This window comes from Temnothorax longispinosus, chromosome 1 (genome assembly GCF_030848805.1).
Source record: "Temnothorax longispinosus isolate EJ_2023e chromosome 1, Tlon_JGU_v1, whole genome shotgun sequence".
NCBI classification, from domain to species: domain Eukaryota; kingdom Metazoa; phylum Arthropoda; class Insecta; order Hymenoptera; family Formicidae; genus Temnothorax; species Temnothorax longispinosus.
Window position 1 is genome coordinate 19,588,512 of NC_092358.1, and position 20,091 is coordinate 19,608,602.

A 20,091-nucleotide genomic window follows, 5' to 3' on the forward strand; every position below is an offset into this window, starting at 1 on the left:
TAACCCGTTCCCTTTCGGAAGATCGTGCCGCTCTTTGCATCCTTTCACACCATTAGGAGACCACCTCTCCGGTTTCTCCGCCATTGCTTACACGATGCGTTTTACGATAATTAATGCATCAGTTAAAGTGAGAGAGGTAAGGGTGGATGGGAAAAAATGGGAGGGGATATGCCGGTACACTTATGCGATCGAGACAAATGATTGAGTCGATGCTTCCACATTTGTTAAATACCTTGAATTTAAAAAAATATATAGTATTGAATATATGTATATATGTGTGTATATATCATTATAAATTTATATTTATATTATTTATATATAAAAATATATAGGTATTACATATACATATATTTATTTATAGCAAATTGTAAAATTATTGCGATTCAAAATTATTAATATTATAAGATTCGAAAAATTATATTGTATTCAAAGCTAATTTTCTAAAAACGGTAATTAATTTAGTAGGGTCGGAGAAAAATGTTCTCTTACAAAATTAATACTTTACGAAGTGATCGGCTTATTGGCCCCCCGCGTAGCTTTTGATCCTGGCGACGACGTATATGTTAACATAATTGAAAAGAACTTTGTGATTAGCTTTGCTGCCGAAATTGCTTTCATCTTGTCGACGTGGGTATCGAAGAAAAAAATACATTAAATCGAAATTGTCAAACGCTCGTATGGCGTTTGAAGTTCACAGCACAAAATTTCAATTTGGATTTGTTTGGCCAACAATCAAAATAAAGTCAATTTTAGAGAGCTTTTAAAATAGTCGACATCGATATAGATATATCAAATATCATTACATTACCTATAAGAGACGATAAGAAAATTATATTATACCTTTCCATTTATTAATGATAAAAATGACGAAATTTTAAAATGTTTCAAAATGTTAGAATGTTATTAATGTTATTAATGTAAAAATTAAAATCCGAAAGAAATCTCACAATAATTGGAAGAAATTGGCATAAATTGTGAATGAGTTTTTTAAATTCTTAAGTTATATTTAAATTTATAACACTCGCGTCAGATTTAGAATTATATTTATAATTTTAAATATACTGTGTATTTACGTTTGATATACGTTTGTATTTTAATATTATGTAATTGTATTGTGTCTTTTTATTATGTATCTTTTATTCCTCAAATGGTTTTTGTATCACGCGGTATATAAAAGTATAAGTAGAATTATATCTTGAATTCTGGCACAAATTATTGATCGCTTACAGTGAACTCAAGACTGATAATAACGAAGCCCGAAATAGTCTATATAACAAAATAGCGATTTTTATTTTCAAAATGGATTAGGGAGATCACGAAGAATACGGAGATTGAAAGGCGTGAAAGAAGAATGTTAGGCAGAGTTACCATCGCGTGCTACGATCCGGTTGTGTATCGGATATAAGTGATAAAAAATGGACAACAGGCTCGACCGGTTCACGGTTAAACCTCAATAAGCGTAAAGGCCGCGTACAAGTAATTATGAAAGAAGGTTTCAAGTGCCTTCGTGCTGTAAAATATTCATTTTTGTTATGAGGTAAATTACATTTAAACCATATTTCTTCTATAGGAACGTACGTACGCGTAAACATGTACGCATTCTGGCAGGTCTAAACGCAAATCGCACCACGTTGGAATATTAAAGCGATGCTTGGCTACCAAAAGAGCTGACAGGATTAACCCTCGCGCACATTTCGCATATGCGGTAATGTAACACGAGAGATCTTGTTACACGTGTTTTTACACGCGTTACTCTAAATAATTCGAGGCGCCCTGCACAGCAATGTATTTTGTGTACGAAACATATGATATGATGAAAATAAATTACGATTAAAAAAGAAGAAAAATAAAAACGACAGGAATCGGTCAATATAATTTCCATTCGTGTACACAAATATTTATTCGTAATATTTCACACGTCTCTCCCTTCTACGAGATCTTACGCATCCTCGAATATACTCGCCTAGAATTCTGATGATTCATCCGCATCCGTGGACAACGCTTAGGTGAAACGAACGGCATTCCTCGGCATTCTGCAAAATGACTTTCCCGAAACGTGATTTGTCAGAATCTTCCGGCGGAAACGCAGAAACGATCGGCTCGCACGACTTTCAGTGCGGCGAATTCGCGAGGAATTCGCGGAATGCCGCGACGATCGGCGCTCGCTTGAAAACTTTGCGAAACAGAAAAATTAGATATCCGTTGTCTGTCGTCGAGATTCGGGGCCACGCCGTGAATTTTCTAGGTGGAATGACGGCGCGAGGAGGAGAATAAGGAAGAGAGGAGGATGAAGCGCGCCGTATGATGTATGGGACTCTAAATCGAATTTTCGTTCGTTTGTAAACTTTGTTTGCCCGAAGAGTAGCAGGCTTAAAAGGATCTTCCAGCGCCGGGGATGATATTTCCTCGTTATTCCCGGAAAAATTTAACAGCAAAGTTACATTTTCAGCCCGTTTATCGCAGGCAAAAATGGATGGGCAATTATATATCTTTTTGAGCTCGCATCTTATAAATTGATATATATAAATATGATCTATTTTTGGCGTATGCTGAGATGTTCACGCTTCTACCAAGGAAATTTTATGTCAGTCGTTTCTACTTTTCCTAAATTACTTATCTCATTGAAGCAAGAAATAGTGACTTTATTAAACAAAATTAAGTTTCTCAAAAAATCTATAGGAATTAATATTTTTTCAATACATATATTTTTTATTTTTATACTTTTAAAAGCAAATTATATCACGATTTACAAATTTTCACAATTAATATTAGAAAGAAGACAAAGATAATTTTATTTTCTCTTTATTTCAAATTATTTTAGGACATGTTAGAAACTTTTTATATTTGAAAACTGTTTATTCATTATTTCATTTCAGAAATAATTTATTATTATTCAAGATACTGTATGTATAATATGTATATAAATATTTGAGACGGGAGGAAAATCATCATTTTATATCCCTGTCTGCGTTATTCTTTTGCGAAGGCAATGATCGATTCCGACGTCGTTGACTTTCCGAGTCCTCGGCCTCCCCTTCTTTTTCTCGTCCTCTAAAGAGCCTCTTCTTGCCGCGGCGGTATTCTGGCGTTCGGGTGACAGTGATCGAGCACTGTCATCCGAGCGAACGGCGCATGCCTTACAAGATTCTGTACGCGCCGGCAATTACACTATCTCGGGAATGCCTTGTATCGCTCGATTCTCGCTTTTCGCGGCATTAACAAAAGTGCTACACACCATGATCGGCTACTGGAAACAACAGTCGATCGGATCCGACTGGTCCCGGCAAAGTTGCAGCGTCGAGATAACGATGCTTATTGTTAGTGTCGCAAAGAATTGTCGATGCGTTACATATGCTGTCGCGTATAATAATGCTTTTTTAAAAGCAATTTAAATTTCAAAAAAAATGAGAGAAAGAGAGAAGAGAAATTAATTTATGACGTATACGTGTGCAACTTCCGTGGTCTTTGTACATGTAAATCCCATATTCTTATTAAACAGACATTAGTCTTTCTGAAATGTATCTATAAAATTACAAAGAGCAAGAAATATTAATGTAGTAGTTACAAATAAAAGAACAAGAATTAATAATCTTCATACATCTTAAATTTAATCTCTATGTTCTTTAGGATTAATTATTTATTTGCGGGAAGAAGTTGAGTGCTAAGAAGTAATACATAATAGATAATATATATAAAAGCTTGAGTTCAAATTTAAAACAAATATAAAATATAAGAATATATCTGGATACACATAAAATGCAATTGAAATACGAACAAAATAAAAAGCCTATTTATCTCTCTCTTTAATATTAATGAGATCAATGATATTTTTTGCAAGTTATTCTTTCGAAATTCGAGGAATACCAACTTTTAACTTAAATGTTTTAAATCATAATCGTATATGTAAACAAATAATTTGTTATACTTTTATTTAATGTAATGATTTTATTTATTACCTATCAGTATATAAATCTGTATCGCATTTCTAATATGAAAAATCTCAAGTAGCGTTCTGTTACATATTTTGTTGTTCTAAATTTTTCAAGCATATTGCGGAAGATTTTTTTATCGTTCATGTAATTACGTTTCGGCATAGCATATGCGAGGATTAATAAGTTCGCCGGTGACTATGTAATAATAGAACCCTTTTATTCCCTCACAGAGATCAATACTAACATTACCGCTTTTTCATGAAGCCGCGCCTCTGTTAAGAAATCCATAAAGGCTCGCTGTACCGGGCTCTCGTGCACCCCTTTCTCAATTTTGCACACGGGCTCATCTCATAAGCGTCCCTTTTTGCGAGAGCGCCATGTTTTACGCAAGCATAAAGAGCGCGACGTGTTTTTTTCCTGCCAGCGACAATGACATGCGTTAGCAGCGTCGCTGCTATCATAATCATAATAATTATATAATAATTCAGCACGGCATAATCTATACATATTACATAGTAGATTCGGAAGCTTCGGAATATAATTCTCGATACTATTTTTCTACGACAGGAAAACAATATTATTATTTGTTTTTTTATATACATGCTTTTCGAAAATCTCTTTTCAATCGCTATCGGTTGTGTTCGTTGCTCTTCAGCATTGTGCAATTTCAATTTACTATAACTTCCTCCCGCCGTAGGTACCAGAATTCCATTTTGAAAAGATGACGTTGTAGAGAAGATCGACCGACCACTTTCGATGAACGCTTGCGGTCGGTCACTGTCAATCTTTATGGGGCCCCGTGGTCGATGGGCATAATTTAGAACGACGCGTACGTTCCCATGGCGATTTACCGCGCACGCTTTGTTACGACGTCTCTCAGAGTTACAGCGGGACACGCGTATTTCGCGTCCGTGGCGGCGGAATTGCGCAACATCGAAGAAGGAACCGCAGGAACGCGCGCGTGATTGCTCGTGAACTATGCATCATTCTACCGCGATTTTTAATAAGAAGTTTCCTTTTTTTAAATGTAGCATGATATTAAAATATTAAATATTTTAATTAAAAATTAACAAGAGTTTTATTGTGAATATTTTCATTAAAAAGTTTCCTCATGTTTCGAAACCGAATCGTTGAATATAATAATAAACAAACTAACAATACTCTGCAATTATGATTTTATTTGAGAAATAAATATCTCTATGTTGTGAGAGAAATGCGTCGCGCAAATTGTGTTATAATGACCCCGGAAAATTAATGACTTGTTATTAATGACTGGCCATAATGAAAAATATTAACTAAATATGATTAATTGATACAGATATCGAATTACACTAAATCAAATTATCTATATTTCAAATAAAAGCACATATAATTATGTTGATTGTAATAATGTAGTTATAGCAAACATAGTTCAGCTGAAAAAAGAGATAATAAATAATAATCAACATTTCGCGGTATAATATACCCAACTTAAACGTACTTTTACACGATCAACTCGCGCAACTTACCCGTCCACCTCTCTTGGACTGTATTCGAGGTACTCAAAAAATTTCGCTACATGCAGTATTTGGAGTCGCTCTGTGCACGGTACTTTACATCAAACAATACCAGTGGAAACGCGAATCGTGGAAACACGACGGCGGCTGGGGGGAAAGGGGGCCGAAAATAAATGAGGCGGTTTAAATTTCAGATGCAGTATCTGCAGGCCGCGCCGGATGTTGTATGCACATCCTGCTCGCGCTCAATTTTGCAGGTGCCCCGCTATATTTGCTCGCAAACACGTCTATGTACACGTTAGGGCTGCGCCGTTTGCTCGTCTTACACTCGCCTTGCTGTTTCTGCCCATCGATCCGTCTTGCCTTGGTGTTTACAGGCACGCGTCATTTGCCGACAGATCAGCAATTTGTGGATGTTCATTCGACCGTCGTATATAAGAACACCGGGTGCGGCAATCCAATAACCGTCCCAATTAACCTTTTTATTGCTAAAAATGAAAGTAACGTGTACGAATCGATCCCCCGAGTCTCTCTTGTTATCAAATAATGAAGGTACTTTATGCCAATTCAGCTTTTTTTTTAGTATATCAACATTTTTAATATGTGATATAAGTATTGTATATATATATACGAAATTGTATTCGTAGATCTACGTAAAAAGCATGTATGTTGCCGCTAAAAATAAAAATTCAATATTTGAGTAATAAATTATTTAATATTACTCTATCACATATCTAATAATCGAACGCTTATGAACAATTACTCAATTAAAATCTAACACACCGCATCGTTGCTCATTTCATCTTATTGATCGTATCGTGCTACATGAAGAACATTGTTATACTCGTCTCACACTGTTTACCGTTTATCGTCGGCGAGCTTCGCTCGGACGAAGACGGGGGAATACATTTACCGGCGTCGCGTATCGATTTTCCAATACAAACGAAGTGTGTAACTTATTTTTTGAGTTGCCAAGCGAACGCGACCGTCGCCGTTCCGCGATCGAGACACGGCGCGTGCATTGTTTTTACGGCCGCGAAATTGGAACGTCTCCCAATTGCGCGCGATTACTCCAATTACCATCGGCGAAAGGATTAAGGAAGAGGAAAAAGAGGAGGTACAGACTACTGGGACACCCCCTTTTTTTCTCCCTTTCGCACAGGCACATACTTCCGATATAAATTCTCACGAAAGTGTAACGGAAGCGATTTGCAGAGCGCGGCGGACTGGCCGGAGGCAGTTATGATCCGTTGCCAATAGCTAATGCAGGGATGGCGTGCAAATCGACGTAGACGGAACATAATTCAGTTGACTCGAACTTGGCGCGGCCTGCCGCGCCGATCGATGCCGGTACCCTCCGCATAAGCCATAGCCGTGCTCCGCAAATCGCTGTTGCAGTTCTCGAATAGGCAACCTGCCGATACGCGAGTACGGCACGCGTTTAGAGGGGAAAAAATGGAGATAGTCTTTTGTTCCAGAAATAGAAACATTCTATCGTTTCACCAAGAAGCTATAGCAATTTCGTTTTTCCCCGATCTGATCTGATCGCTTATAACATTCTATTTTTTCCCCCCTTCAAATCATTACGTATTATCCCACTCTATTTATAAGGATGGTGTGTTAGAAGGTGTGATATGATTAAAATCGAATAGAAAAGTTGATTGCAAAATATGTATGACAAATATTTTAATATGAATTGCAAATGGTTAGTCGAGTCGAGAATTAAACAACGGAAAATAGCGTTATAGAAGTAGTAATACAGGAAAATAATATAGTACAATAATAATAGAGTGAGAAAAAAGCAAATCTATAAATAAACTAGCATAAAAATGTTGAAGAAGAGAAGGTAAATATGAGGGGAAATGAAAACGGGAGAGAACGATTGTACATGCCTGTGTGTTTATTAATGCATATTGTATATCTGGAAGATTTATTTATCTGAATCAACGTACGTACATTGCACAAAAGTAGAAAGAGAATTACATCGTGCAAACCGTGTTTCTGGGGCGAGATAGAAGATCAGCGATGTGCTTGAGGATGAATATTCCCCAAATCCTGGAAAGCGATCGCTATATCGCGAGGAATAATCGCGTGAAAACACACACATCGGGATGCGCCCCGCGAGGGACGTTCGCGCCGCGATCGCTTTCTCGTATCTCGCGTGCCGTAACAGGTGTCACGTTTCGCGATAAAACGCACGAATTCCGCGTACGCGCGGCATTTATCAGCCGCGATTCGGGGCACGTAAACGCGCGAGCGTTTCGCGATTCCGCCCGGCGTGTTACAATGCGCAATATTATGCGCCGGCATTCAGCCGTGAAACAATTATATGCGTTTCCTAGTGAATCGACGTGCGCCTCGTACTCCTCGTAAATCTATTTTCGCGCGCCATTGTTTGGCGCGCATATTAACTCGTTACCCGGATTCTAAATGGGCGATATGAGCTCGCCCGCAATAATTGCGCGATCGCATTTCTAAGCGGACGTGCCTTGCCGATCGATCCATAGTTTCTCTCTCTCTCCCTCTATCTCTCTCTCTCTCCCTTCCTCCCTCTCTCTCCCTCCTCCCTCTTTCGCGATCCATCTACCTTTACGCTCGATCGATCTCTATAGAAGGGTTACCTCGTAGTGTTTAACGATCGGCGTACAACAATGTGCTATTCTACCGCTAATATTATAGTTTTACATGAAGTGTGTAATAGGAGCCTGGAGCAAAGATCGAGCGAGATAAAATATTACTTTAACGTCTATTTGGTTCTTAGAATTTATGGCTAGTAATTCCTGGGAAACACGATTTAAGTTGAGAATTATGGATGACTTTAATCAATAATCTAGTGTCACTAAAATTTGTACCGACAAATATAGTACATATAACGTTTTTATAGAGCAATTATGTTAGTTTATGAGAAGTTAATCTTACAATATTTTATTATAAGATATACATATATATATATATATATATATATATATATATATATATATATCATATTATCAACAAAGCTGCTTTATAATTAAACGTATGTTTAATGATATATTATTTAATTATATTTATCTTGTAAAATTTTACTTTTGCGACATATTTGCCTTCGTGAGCATCGAGATTTTCCTTCTGGTTCATATTTTGGAATCCATAAAGTGTCGGACATTCGTTTCATCGTGGCGATGCTGTATGACGACGACGAGTAAATGTTGAGAAAAAGGTGGCGACACATGGTGAACATATAACTTGTGTATCTTCCGCAGAAATGACTGATCCGCACCAGTCGGCACAGTCATCTGGGTTTAACAAATCCACGAACGCAAGCGCAAATACACTGCGGATACTCACATACACGTCATATACATACATATAGATACACACGTTTTTCTAACAATAAGTACAGTATGATAAACGTTTAAGGAAAAGTGGAGAGAAACAATAATAAAAATAAATAATAAAAAAGAATAAAAACAAAACTCATATATACATTTGATAATGAGGCAGGATAATGAAAGTTAAAGTTGATTTTTTATTTATACTTAATTTTAAAAAATATTTTCACGAACCGCGCGGTGCTCTTGTCCGGCCAATGTCTCTTCTGGTCGCCTTTGGCTCCTTGGTGTCGACAACTTGGCCATTGTCCATAGCGAAAAGAGATGCACGGGAAATATTTTATTCCTTCCGAGCAGAAAGCTCGTCTCCCACGATGGATCAAGCGGTGATAAAATCCGCGTAGATTCTCGCACGCGATTGCCAGAGCGAATGTAAATAAAACGATGTTGTTGTACCACGTATTTTTGTACGACGAATGTTTTCTACGTTCTCGATCATGAGCGTGGATTCTAATCTCGAAGGAATTGTCAGCAAATATTTGATTTGTTACGTATTGGATGTACTTTTCATTAATTAATTTTAATTTTTTTCTAAAAAAAAATTATTTTTACAAAAATAGCGATACAATATTATATTTGTCACTTTTATCTATTTCAATCAAATTTCTTTCTTATGTACAAGTAATATTTTTTTTATGAACGATATACTTCTGTCATCTGTCAGAGAGCGAATTTCGGTATTACTAGGTGAGCTAATCTGCGTGTGTGTGAGTATCCTGTATGCACTTGCAGAGCTGTCCTGATTCGCTGACTCGAATAGTTGCAGCACGTGTCTCGGCTTCGTGTGCTCGAATTCGCGAGAAAATAGGCGGCGCACCTATGGCGCCGTCTTGCCAGGATTTCCCACGTGTCACCGGGCCACTCTATTTTCTCGTAACGACTTCGGCCTCTCTTCTTTTATTTTCTCCTCGGCATATCTTCCTTCTCTTCTCGCGCGACAGCAGCGGTGCACCGGCTCGAACGGCGAGGCCCCATTTTCGTCTTTCTCCCATCCGTTCGCATCCAGCCGTTCCTCTTTTTCTGTTTCTTCTTTTCTTCTTCTTCTTCCTCCTCCTCCTCTCGCCACCTTGCTGGATGCTGTTCAAGTCCAATCTGAGAGACGCGACACGACTCCGACATTTCCCCGGAGGTGGCTAGAGGCAAGGTCGATCACTGATTTCAGTAAATCAGGTATACGCTGAAAAACTTTGCTGCACCGTTTGACCATTCCCACATTTCGACGTTAATTTTAAACCGGCAACGGAATTTGACATGTCATGACAACATAAAATGGAGGGAGATACAAGACGCACTCTTCTGAGTAATGCTGGCTTAAAAAAAAAAAATAGGAAAAGAGATTAAAAGTATGTGAATAAAATCATATAACACAGGTTGTATTTTTGACCAAACTGACATTTATTCTTACGTTAACTGACTGTCAGTCGCTGTCTTTCGATCCGGAACGACGTGTCACCGGTCGGTTCCGTTCACATCATGACTGCGGCTCGCTCTGGAGTGCGACTTTTTTAAGATTTGACAATGTTAGTAGAACGGCAAGAACTTTGTGGGTGGCTAATGCAATTTGCGAACAATATAGAAATCTCTTGATAAGGACACAAAACCAGTGTCGAAACGTCGAGTTAACGTAAGAATAAATGTCAGTTTGGTCAAAAATACAACCTGTGTTAATTTTTCACTGACAAAGCAAAGAATTTTGGAAAAAATTATATAAAATTTTATATTATTGATATCAAATATCAATTTTATAAAAAATGATAAACACGTTATTAAAGTATCTGACTACTTAATATTTCGGTAACTGTGTACATGGAGAGGATCACCTTGGATGACCTTGATATTTTAGTATGTTGTCAAGGTCACTCTCCTGAGTGACCTTTAGAAGGTTTTAGTTCGCGCTCGTTATTCGTTAAAAAATTATTAACAAAAAAAATTTGAGAAATGCACTTATTTTGAGTATTAAAAGGCATAAATGACTAATATATATGTCGAAATAGTACATGCATGAACAAAGAAAAGTTTTTTAAACCAGCAAATCGTTGTTTTCAGCTCCACCATCCACGAGTCTACGCGTGATGTTCATAGAACAACAATTGTAGACCTCGTTTCGAGCCGAAAGCAACGATTCGCTGCTTTAATATAACTGCTTTAATAACTAATTTGCTGCTAAAATGACTTTTAAATAAACAATTAATTAGCATATTCATTAATGTCTTCATGGGTTCGTGGCGTGCTTTACAAGCTCGTTTCTCAAATTTCTTTTGTTAATAACTTTATGTATATGTATAAACGAGCTTGTAAAGCACGCCACGAACCCATGTAGCACCTCGTTTCGCGTGGAAAGTGAACAATGTATGCGTGAACTATTTCGACATATATATTAGTCATTTATGCCTTTCAATACTCAAAATAGCTGCTATATTTTCCAAACCTTTTTTTGTTAATAACTTTTTAACGAATAACGAACGCGGGCTGAAACCTTCTAAAAGTCACTCAGAAGGGTGACTTTGACAACATACTAAAATATCAAGGTCATCCAAGATGGTCCCCTCCATGTACACAATTACCGAAACAAATATAATTTTCATAACTATAATTAATTAAGTTCCTAAAATTAAGTTAAAGATTGTATTCAAGAAAAAAAATGTATATACCATTTTGCTCCTTGACTTAGATGTGCACATTTGGTTAGATTTCTGCCTACATATAAACAGCAGTGTACGTGGATAATAAACAAAACGACAGCCTACATAATCTTACGAAAATTCCGCTGTTAATCCTGCCTCGCAGCGACCAACGACGGTAGTTAAAGCGTCTTGTAACTCACGGCGAGGGAGTGTTTCGCCGTAATACCATGCCACATAATATTCCTTTCTATGACATGTACATGTATACAGGGTGTGATAATCGCATTTTCTTTCAACGGTTAGATACCACATGACAATTATAGGAGGAAATGCTTGGAAGCTATTTCAACTTCAACATGCCTCCGAATAACGTACTGTACATACGCCGCTTCAACAAATTCGCAATTAGATATCCTATTTTATTGCTAGTTGCAAGATATAAATATTAAAGAACAGTATTTTTAGTGATATTTTTTGTATGATATGTATATTTAGAGATATTATATATATAACTAATGATCAGCTGAACTTCTCTCTCTTGATGATCAAAACCGCAACGTTCGCTCGAATGCGTTTGCCTCTAATTAGGTACACAACGTCGGCAACTGGAAGAAAACGCGTTTATCCGGAGACACCCTATATCTGTCTACCACGAATATACCGCGGACGATCGGTGATGGCAGTCGCAGGCCGCACGCGCGCCTATGTTTGCATCCTTTGAATCATGCCGGGGTGGGATTATGGACGTTGTCCACTTTGATGTTCGAACGGACGCCGTAGGATTGTTCGGGCCATGTCGATGGATTTCCCACAAAGTAAATGTCGGCGGCAGGTGGCCGTGGCCGGCACGTCGGAATTCTCCGCGCGCGCAATCGTCGGCCGTGGCGTAATCGCGGCCCCGTCCCCGGCCGGCCTTTGCCGACGCCACGGGAGGCCGCGCGTTTACGCGCCGCGTTTGCGACGGCGAAGCGTATCCGCGCGCTTGTCCGAATAGAGAGGGCCAGCGTCGACGCGTAAGAGCGTGAGCAAGCCGGTTTCTAGCATCGGGGCGCATTTTCCCCTGGCGATTTGCTGCAATTCCCGGTCGTATTAGTCGCTGGTAATTAAATATGAAGAAGCGCGCTTCGGCAGTAGATTTCTGTGGGAACGTTAAAGGACTGTTAGACTCAACAAGTGCTTCTACTTTGCTTAATTAGTTGTAGTTAACCATGCTATAACCAGTTAGATTAAACTGTAAATTACATCAGGCAAGAATGTTTCACGAGATCACCTTTAATTTCATATTTTTTGAATACGTTCGGAGGTGGACCTTAAAAAAGTTCAAAGTTACAACTCAGTAACTAAGCTTAGTAAGCTTAGTATAGTAAGCTTCTCTTTAAAATTCTGTTCAAAAGTGGTTTCTATAAAATTGAATGAGAAAATTACGTTCTTCAAATATAAAAAAAAGACATTTGATGGAAAAATGCGAAGAATATGTACAGACAGAGTTTGTTAACGTGACGCTTCAGTTTCACTTCAATTTATAAATTTACTCCTCTCTCCGGGTACCGCAACTTTTTGCTGAGCGGCGACACGCAAAAAATTAACAAAGCGCGTTAAAATATCGAATTCCAACAACGTGAAATAACGGATGGACGTATTAACAAACAATAAATTAATTACAATCGATTCCGTAAGATCGATATCTACCTCGCGGAAGGCCTTTTATTCGTTCGTCCGTTTAATCTGCCAATGTTTGAACAGAAGTTAATTTTCACCCGTTTCCATATCGGATATTTGCCAGTACAAGGATGAACTTTCCACATTCTACTTTCACTCTAGAGTAGACTATTTTAAATCTTTTTTCATGAATAACGCTGTTAATTACTTTTGCTTCAGCATAATGCAAGTTATGCTTGCTGTACTATTTTAATATTAATAGAGAACACATGGATAAATAAAATGCTGAATATTATTCAATGACAATTTGGCAAATGATTATAGATTTTATTATATAGAAGTAGATTGAAGCAAATAATTTTAGTAACTTATATTTTAATGCTATGAAAGTAGGACGATCGATGTTTTTAAAGCCAAAATAAAGAAATATACTTAATCACATATATGAGCTTGCAGTAAGTCATCCGAGTCTGTGAATATTGAAATAATATTGAAATAATATAATTTTATTTCAATATTTTATTTCAATGTAGAAAAAATAAATTATTTTATTCTACATGTGACATGTAGTATAAATATCGTATAGTCTAAAACTATTTATTCGTAATGACAAAGATTGCAGCATTTATTATTCATTACTGATTATATTGCAACTACAAATGATATGAATTAGTATTTCATCCAAATCATCTCGCATTATTTAACCGTGCGATCGCCCATCGCCATTTTCGAACGACACAGGTTATTCGGCGTTCATAAGCGAGAGACAAAGCGTTCTTTCAGTCGACGTTTACCAAAATGGCGGTGTACGACGGCATCCGGTCGTGCAATGATCCTGCATCGGTCGCTCCGCGTGTGGTCGCCAGCGGTGAAACAAAGTCCGTGTTTTACATTGGCGAAATACAACGCGATGCGACGCAACGCTATACGAATTCGTCATCGTCGTCGTCATCATCGTTACGTAAATGGTGACTACGCGGCCACCAGTCGCGCGCGGCCGAAATGCGGATGTGCGATCGGTCAATCGCCATCGATCTGTAAACGCGACCAGAGATCGACGGGCGCATTCACGTTCGAAGGAGGTATAGGGGCCGAGGTATGGAGCTTGTCAAGCACATCGGGCGTTTCCTGATCTCCTGACTGTCATCCTGTTCCTCTCGTTCCCTCGGCCGATCTCAGCGAGGTAGTTATGGCAGGACAATTGGGCAATCCGAGTTTGCATAGACATCGCTATGGCGGTCGCACGACGGCGCATATGACCTCGAATGTCGTTCGATGACGATGGTGTAAGGCGCATTCAACAATAGTTTCAATGAGATTGTGCCGTTCTTGTGCCAAATTTATAAAGCGTCTTTGTATTTTAGCTGCATGCGACTTCTTGTATTGTTTCTCGTTTAATTTTAAGATATATAGACAATAGACTTTATTTCAAAGAGGATTTTATTTTGATGTTTAATTATTATCACAAAGATATACTTGATGCTAAAAAGAAAAAATTTATAAAATAATATAGAGTTCCATCCAATTTTTGGTAGATAAGATAATTGACAGGAACGTGACTAAAAAAAGTATGTATATGAAAAGAGAAAAGGTAATAATTGTATGATTGATCTTATCGCAATTTGTGATAATAATTTGAATATACATTTTCTGACAAAGTTACGTAAGTTTATCCCCAACATTCTACATAATTTTCTCTATTAGGTATTTCTGTTTGCAGTAACCATTAATCGGGAAAAGATAATAGATAGGTCTACTTAGGCGTTGCACGTTCATAAATCATGCGATCGATGAGCGAGCATAATTCGATCATAACTTTAAATACATGCATAGCGATCGATGCAGTAAAAGCACAGGCTGCTGCTTGTAAATACGAGCATCCGACGAGCGCATCGGCTGCTTCCTGTCTAGCTCATACATATAATCTGATTCAATAAGTAATTTGCTGTACACACAACATCGCGTTTTACCAGAAACCTCGACGGCTTTTTATTAAGATCGATAAAAATTGTTCGGACTCCGCGCGTATTTATTTATGAATAGCCATGTTATTCTGTTACATTATTTTGGTAAAACCAGTAATTAGTCGTATAAATCAAATTTTAAGTAATCAACGTCATACGAGTGAGACAAATTTTCTAACGTCTTCACATTTACATCATCTGCTCAGAAAATTTGGTGGAATTAGTTTCATCTTATAGAACTAGTCATTACAGAACATTTATTTATTATTAATATTCGTTTGCTTGTAATTACTTAAAGTAGTCATTAAAATGTTTTCTAAAAATGTTAAATACACGTACACATATGTATAAATATAAGAGCTGTCGCGCACATAGGCACACACACACACTTATCTTTTGTATATTCATACGAACATATATGTATATTATACTTGAAATTTATACACAAACGTGTTTCGTATTACAAAGAACAAATTGCATTTTACTGGAAGAGGATGGATCGAATCGACACGAACGAGAGTCCGGAAGTAATCGATGATAAAAAATAAAAATGCAGATGCGTCTGATGTGAATGTATCGTCCAATATATGACACCGACACGCTCCGATTGTAGCTCCAAATGTATATATGGAGATTGATGCGCCAGAGGAGTGAAGGACTGAGGGCATACGAATGCGCGGACACCTGTCAAATACATGGAACGTTTCGGCTTCCTATCTGTCGCGTTTATACTCTCGATAGACGCAAGGTGCGATTCAATAAGTAATCCGCGTCTGTATGCATGTACTCGTGAATGCGTATATCTTACAAGCGAATATTATTTCGCTTCTGCTTAATCGCGATTTATTCTTCATCAGAAACTATTTTTAGTCAGATCGGCGAAGACGCGATTTACGTTTTAAATTCAAATTTGCAAACGTTTGCATGTGCTATTTTTTATCGCTGACACGAATCTATGGAGAATTTTAAGGTACTATATCGCTGTCAGAGGCACGCAGCCAGAAGAAAATCATTATTTAAGCACGGACTTTTAGCTATAAATCTATAACGACGATGTATTTGATTTCGCGTGTATACGCGCGTGGATTCGTAATGTGGGATGTGTACACAGATTGATGCATTGAAAGTGAAGGACTGTCTGTCTATGAATAGCTGGCACCTGTCAAGTACATCGGACGTTTCAACTTGTTGTCTGTTCCGTTCCTACTCTCGATACTCACGACACCGTTCGATAAGTAATTTGAAGCAGCGCGCGCGTAGATAGCGCGTAGATAGTAGAATGAGAAAGTAGATCGCGGTAATCTTGTAAATCGCTCTGTAGTGCCCATTCCAGTTTTAACCAGATAAGAGTTGAATACTGTTTTTTTGTAGATATTATTTAATGTATTATACATTTACTCTATTATTCTCTTTATTCAATACTTTTAAATTTCAAGATTATATATCTAAAATCTGTAAACTATAAATAAAAATATCTGAGATAACGAATTAATTAAACCTAAAAATGCGCAATAGCATTGCATAAGCTGTAAATAATATAATACAAGGTAAATATCATTAAACATACCTCATATATATATATGCGATGATACTATTTGTATATAAATAGTAAAGAGAATAGGCTTGTTTTATTCTTGCGCGAACATTTCATGAAATAATAGTAGAAAGAGAGAAAGGAGTGGATGTGCTCACGTATCGATTCAATTATGTGATTTGCGTATGTGCATCGATCGCGGTCTTAAACGTATGTATAGCGATTGATGTATTAGCAACGAAGGGCTGTTCGTCTATGAATACGCGAGCACCTGTCAAGAACACCGGACATTTCTGCTTTCCTTCTACGGTCGGCTATTCTTCGTAAGTACAATTCTATAAGTAGTACGGGCATTGCTATGGGAGACAGGGAACAGAGTTACTGTCAGAAGGCCATCACGGCCTATTGAAGTAGGATAATAATCAACCGGCCATAGATTCGATATAAAGACAATTTTAACCGACCGGACAGAGACGTGTGCATAAGCGCGGCCCTGAGCCATCTGTATAAAGGCGTTTCTATACATTTGATTACTAATTATCCTCGCATTCAGCACGCCAGATGCTGGAAATAAATATGAAACTCACCTATGCGGTTTGGAGAGCTGCACACGAATGAACTGTGTAGTGCAACTGGTTAAAGTTTGTCCAGTGTTAAATGTAGAAATTCGGCATAAATACGTAATAAAATACAGCAGCGAAATGTTGATATTTCGGAGAAATAGCTTCAATATATATGTGTAAAATCAGATATTTGTAAAATATTTTGTATAAAAGTTATTATCGTTATTATATAAAAATGTTTTACTTAAAAATGATATAATAGAAGTTATTTAGTAACATATTTCAATAGCGACATGTGAATATATATATAATGAAGATACAGAAATTAATAATATACACAATCCCTGTTTCTTTTTGTTATATAACTTTTTTAAATATAAAAAGGTATATAGTTATTCAAATTAATTGGTAAATGTGTTATTTTGTACTCCCAGAGATCGTAATAAATTTTTACGTATCCGATCTTTTTATTGGAGGTTTAAAGGGAATGGCACTAATTGGCATTTCCTTCCAAAGTCAAACGCCATCGATATTGAGCTTACCAGAGAGACGGCGATTAGCGATATTTCCATCGAATATATAACTCAAACAGCGAATGCGAAAACCGAATTCGTGCCACTTTGCCGTTCGTTTCGTCTCGTCAAATATGGACAATGGTTCGTCGATCAAATCGATTTTACATACGTGCGCGTATATGGACTCGTGAGAGCTGCAACATCGTGTCGCTGGGTATGTCGTTATTCATTAAACCGACATCCTTGTACTTCGGCTGGTCAAACGATAATCGATATAGGTAGGTACTGTACTAGTCAAGCACCACAGCGTATGTTTTACGCCGAAATTCACGGAGAATTATAGGCGCAATTGGGACATAGTAACAAGAATCGATCCGCACAATGAAACAATCCGATGAAGATTTGATGAATGCCAATTAATTAATAATTGTAATCTAATATTTAAACCCTGGCAATGGCTGTAATATCGCAAATTTGTTGTTAAATATCAAAAGCGAGAGATTATAATACTAAATGTTCCGAAATGTTAAAAGTATCTTATTACTAAACTGATAAAAAAAACTGTAATTACAATATTATTTGTATATTAAATTTGTATAAAATTGTATAAAAAATTTTTTTCTGGGTTATAAGGTAGAAAGATTTCAAACATTTATTATTGAAAATTTAAAGAATATAAAAGATGAAGCAAGATTTTCAAATTTTAATTTATACTATATGCCTAATTAACATATAAAAATTTTACGAAAATTTTACGAAATTACGAAAATAAAAAATAATTTAAAATTTTGAATGACCCATTTAATGACTTTCTCGCACTTATGATATCATTTCACATATTTTTCTACATTATAATCCCCATAAAGATATATCACAATTTATTACAAATAATACTTTTTTCTGCTTTTATTAATTGTAAGAGTAGATTACAGTATGCTACAGTTTCCCTCTATTTCCGCGAGAAAAGTCACAAAAGATTGGTTCGAGCGAAAATCGTAGAGTGTTCTGCACCGACTTGTGACTTTCGCCGATAATTTCCAGTCAAACCAGGCAATTTTCTGATTGTTTTATCAATAACGGTTTCCCACTCGTGGCACATTGGAAAAGGCGTGGCGCGCAGAAATCGCCACGCTTTCGCGCTTCAGATAACGCGTCAATCCGATACGTTCTACTCCACTCGCACGCGTTCGCGCGACTTGATGCGAACCATCTCGCGAAAGACTAACGGTCTTTGAGAATTGCGGGACGATCGGCGCGTGGTATACATCGAGGATTGAGAAGATCGAGGAGATCAAGGGGATGATCGCGCGCGCATAAGCATTCGACTTTTATCGGCACGCATCGATCCCGCAATTAATCGCCGCCGATCGCACGTACGCGGCTTCATCGTTGTAAATTATAATACACGCCTACTAAGCGATACACTTCCTACTCGCTTAATGAAGTACGATCGCTAACGGGATTCCAACGGACGGCGCAGCCTCAAGGTCGGCCAGGATGATCGCGGTTAGAGGCAGTGGCATTGTTTGTCGATTTGCAACGTCGATCCTCAATGGAGGAAGGTGTAACTCATCGGTCGCGTGGGATCGGTATAATAATTTTCAATATCTATTATTAAAGGATAAATTTTCATTGGAAATTACAACGAGTGGCCGATAATAAACGTCGATCTATTCAAACAATGTGGCGAAGAAACGTATAATCATTATTTAATAATTATTTAGTAATTACAATCTAAAATATTATCTCATCAACTGCGCTCTTCAATTACGAAATGTTAATTATTCGTTATGTATCGTGAAAATTTCGAAAGTGCTTAATTATTGTACCACAAAATTGTTATTTTAAAAGCCGCGGAATTGCAAAATGATGGATCAAAACGATGATTGCACTGTACCGCCATGCATTAACCATTCGTATTATATTATACGTATGAATGACGTAGGCCGTTTGATTGCGATCCTAAATTGGACGAATACGTACGTATAACTCCCGGGTAACGCGGGGGAATCGTCCCGGTCCATCCTGGCGACTATACACTCTCAATTGCCGTCGAAGTAAGATAAGCGCGATATCTCGAATGGGACAAGTCGCGTTCGCTATACGCCCCGCGATCGTTGCATTCCAGCGTTATCGTCGCCGAGCGTCCGCCGACACTACGCTTTCCGCGGACCATCTACGCTTATGACGTCCTCGCTATCCCGGTTATTTATCTCTTTCTCCCCGGGTTCGTTCAAGTATCCCTCGCGCGCGGACGTTCCCGTTTGCCCGCGCTCCTTGCGCGAGATATCAAAACGCGGCCTCGCGCGCCAGGCCGGAATCGTGCATGCACTTCTCTCGTACGGGCACTACGGGCGAGAGAGTGCCTCGTATGGGCGCTGTATAGCGGCCGATGCAACGGCGCGGCGCGAGGGCGTCGCAAGTAACGGTGAC